This window comes from Cydia splendana, unplaced genomic scaffold, assembly GCF_910591565.1.
Source record: "Cydia splendana unplaced genomic scaffold, ilCydSple1.2 scaffold_59_ctg1, whole genome shotgun sequence".
In the NCBI taxonomy this organism is placed as follows: Eukaryota; Metazoa; Arthropoda; class Insecta; order Lepidoptera; family Tortricidae; genus Cydia; species Cydia splendana.
In genome coordinates this window covers 774335-778881 of record NW_026946895.1, presented here as the reverse complement: position 1 = coordinate 778881, position 4547 = coordinate 774335, and positions in this window count along the sequence as shown.

Sequence of the window (4547 nt, the reverse complement as noted above, 5' to 3'; positions counted from 1 at the left end):
AGGTAAGTACCTACTTACTAAGTAAGTAAGTACCTTTAGTACCTTCTTAATTTCCAGCGCACGGGCGGCATTCTCAGCAGGTTAAAACTTGTTCATGGAATTGTATTAGGGTTTCCACGTGTCCAGTTTCTGTTTCTTTGTCCAATGTGTGTTTTGTCTCACATTTTGCTTGAGAGAGAGAGAGTGAGATGCCATGACATTGGACAAACATATCATTGGACACATTACCGCACCGCACCAAGGTCATTGTGCGACGCACCCATAAGTAAGACCTTGACAACAACCTTGACAATGTCCTTGGTGCGGTGCGGTAATGTGTTAGCACTGTTAGCAGCTTTATGGTAACATTCCATTTCTAACCGCAGCTGCACTACCGGTACTGAACGCGTCGATGTCATTGTCAATTTCCATAGTAAAATTGACAGTAATGCAGCTGCGGTTAGAAATGGAATGTTACCATTAGGCATTAAGTAGTTTGTTTTCTATTCTATGTATGTAGGTAAAGGATAACTCACGCTCACGTTAGACCGGGCCGCATCCGGGCCGGAGCTTCCGGCGCTTAGGTACTTTTCTATGACATGACAGGCGAACACGTGATGCTTTCCATAGAAAACGATGCGCCGGAAGCTCCGGCCCGGGCACGGCCCGGTCTAACGTGAGTCACCCTTAATGGGTACTCGTATGTTACCAGTGTTGGGCACGCAAGAATAAAATCATTACTTATTTGAATATATACATATACCTAGTAGTTAGGAGTTCGTAAAAATAAAATCATATCGATTTAATTCCCGTCAAAATTATTCAAATAATTTCTTCGGGAATCCATATCCATACTTCCATACTATATATAAATAAAATAAATATAAATGCTAAAGCTAATAAATGCGAAAGTGTGTCTGTCTGTCAACAACCTCTTCACGCTTAAACCGCTGAACCGATTTAGTTGAAATTGGGCATAGAGATATTTTGAGTCACGGGGAAGGACATAGGATAGTTTTTATGCCGGGAATCATCCTTAAAGAGAGTGAAAAGGGGGGATGAAATTGAGAGAGAGTTAATGAATTGCCTGATCACTGATTGAATGAAACTTATGCTCAAATTGAATGATTGCTATTACACTTTCTTCAGGCGCTATTCTTACACTAGCTGGTAGCTGCTGTTACTGATTCCACGCAGACAAACTTGCGGGCAATAGCTAGTAATTCATAAATGTGAAAAAAACTCGCCCACCGAGGATTCCGTACTTTTTAGTACTTATTTATTGTTATCACTCACACTTAATAATGAGAGAGTGAGACACTGACATTGGACAAAGAAATTGAATGCAAATTTGACAGGTGGAATACCACCCTAAGGGCCCCTTGCATCATTCCACTAACCCGGGGTTAACCGGTTAAATCTGGAGTTACCTTGGTTACCAGTACAATTTGACACTGGATTAACGGTTTAACCGGTTAACCCCGGGTTAGTGGGACGGTGCAAGTGGCGCTAAGTTAGTTAAGTAGTGGTTTGGTATTTTTCCTTTTATGCTGTTTGAAATGAAATGAAATGAAATGAAATGCGTTTATTTTGCTTAACATTATGTACAGATAAGTTGGTAGAGTCAATTGTATTATGTCCAGATAATGTCAATACCTTATACTAGTAGGCATGCAAAATATTTTAAAACCTATTTACATTATATTACAATAAATTACATAATCAATTACAATAACATTAAATAAGAATAACAATAATTAATAATAAATAAAATGTCACAATATTAATAAAAATCTAAGTTTAAATATTCCTTAATGCTATAAAATATGTGCTCATTTAAAAATATTATAATTTCTTTTCTAAATTTAATAAGTGGCATGTCTCTTAAGTATTGTGGCAGTTTATTATATATTATGTATGTCATCCCATCGACATTATTTCGACAAAGAGCCAAATTGCTTTTTGTACCGAGAAGTTTGTTTAACCGATTAGCTCTAGCATTTGGATTTACTTGAGCTATAAAGGTAAAGTATTGGTAATGTTTTTTTACAAAAATGCATATTTCTGCTATGTATACACATGCCAATGGCAGAATTTTAAGTTTTTTGAATAAGGGCTTGCACGATTCTCTTGTACCAATACCGCCTAATGCTCTAATGCACTTTTTTTGGGCTTTGAATGCTCTATCAATATCAACACAGTTACCCCAGATTATAACGCCATATCGTAACACAGATGACACGTAGCTATGATAGGCGTTTAAAGCTGTGTCTAGGGATGCGATTTGTTTTAGCCGTTTGAGTGCGTACACAAATCGGTTCACTTTAGTGCATACAAGGTCAATATGTTTCTTCCAGTTACAGTGTTCGTCAAGAGTTAATCCCAAAAAGACAGTCGAGTTAACCATGTCTACTTTAGTATTATTATACATTAGATTTAAAGATAATACATGGCTCTTATTTGTTCTAAATTGTACAGCTTTGGTTTTACCAATATTAATTTTAAGATCATGTATATTCAGCCAATTTACTATGGCTCTAATAGTTTCATTTATTTCATTTTCAAAGGTATCAACGTTCGTACATTTAAACAATAAAGTCGTGTCATCAGCAAATAATATACATTTGTGTGTTGTTACATCGGGAAGGTCATTAATATATAAAAGAAACAATAATGGTCCTAAAATGCTTCCTTGCGGAACTCCTCGTCGATTAAGTTTATATTCTGACATGACACATACTTTTTCGTCATTAATTACTTTAGATACTTCTGTACACTGTCTCCTATCACTTAGGTAGCTAGTAAGCCAGTCATGGGCTTTCCCTCTAATGCCATAATCGTAAATTTTATTGAGAAGCGTTTTATGATTTACAAAATCGAATGCCTTAGACATATCTAAAAATAATGCTATAACAGGCTCTTTACGATCAAGGCACTCAGTAACATATTTAACTAAGGAAAAACTAGCCAGAGACGTCGATTTACCTGACTGAAATCCGAATTGATCCGTGCTTAGTAGTTTGTTTTTTTGTAGAAAATCATATAATCTCTTAGCAATCACTTTTTCGAACACCTTTGAAATTATTGGGATAAGAGTGATAGGTCTATAGTTATTCATGTCTAGAGCGTTACCTTTTTTGTATATTGGCTTAACTATCGAGTATTTAAGACGATCCGGAAATATACCTGTGGTGATAGAGAGATTAATTAGATACGTCAGAGGAATAGCTAACTTCTGGGCGCATAATTTTAATAATTTGGTGCTTATAAAGTCATATCCAACCGAATTTGTGTTATTAAGTGAAAATATAATGTTTAACACCTCATTTTCGGATACGGGGGTTAAAAACATAGAGTTTATTTGGTTGTATTTATGAGAACTATGTAGAGGCGCTGTAGTCGTGTTAATTGTACAAGTAAGATCTATAAAGAAGTTATTAAATGCTTCCGCTAGTTCTAGGGGATCATCTATGAGTTTTCCATTGTTGTATACTTGGTCTAGCTGTTTTACAAATCCCTTGGTGTTAATATTCCGATGAATTACTGACCAAGTTGCTCTACATTTGTTTCTAGCAGTTTTAATTGTCTTTTTGTTGACCATACGTTGGGCTTTATTAATGCAACGTCGTAATGTTTTTGAGTAGTTAATGTAAATACTTTTACGAAGTGGCTTATCACTTGCAGTTGATTTTCTGTAAGAGAGATAGAGACAGCGCTTTTGCTTGCAACATTTCCGTATCCCTTTCGTTATCCAAGGCGAGTTTTTAGTCTTTTGAGTAATTCTCACTTTAATTTTCGGAAAACATAATTCAAAAAAGAGAATTAGTAAATCATGGAACTCACTGAACGCTGCATTTATCTCATTATTAGTATATAAATTATGAAAAGACAGAGAATGCATAGCATTGATAAATTTCTGTGTATTTTCCGCACTAAAGTCTCGTCTATGTTCGTACCAGTTCCTAAGATATTTTAGTCTCCCTAGATCAAATGAGATAAACTGTCCTGTATTATGATCTGACAAACCTAAATGGTCATTTCGGCTCAATACCTGCGCTATGTTGCTGGCAACGAGGTCTATACACGACGATTGTCGCGTCGGTGTAGCGGTATGAATTATAAAATTATTGGCTTCCAAAATGCTAATTAATTCTTGGCTTATCTTATCAGTTTTGAGTATGTTAATGTTCCAGTCTCCACACAAGATAATTTTGCATTGTTTTTTATTTATTTTAGAAAGCAGATAATTTAGTTTTTCTAAGAATGCCAGTACATTCGAGGAGGGAGTTCTGTATATACAGATAACAATCAGTCCCATCTGCTCTATCTGTATCCCACAACATTCAAATATATAGTTTTGTGAAATTTGATCGCAAATATTTAATGTTTTATAATCTAATTCATTTTTAAGCAAAATACATGAACCACCTCTTCTTTCACAGAGGCGTGAGAAAAAAGCTGCCATTTTGTATTTGTTAATACAAACGTTTTGTTCCATTCCTTTTTTAAGAAAAGTTTCAGTTAGGCATAGAATATCAATTGGCTGTTTTTGTGCGGAATATTCTTCC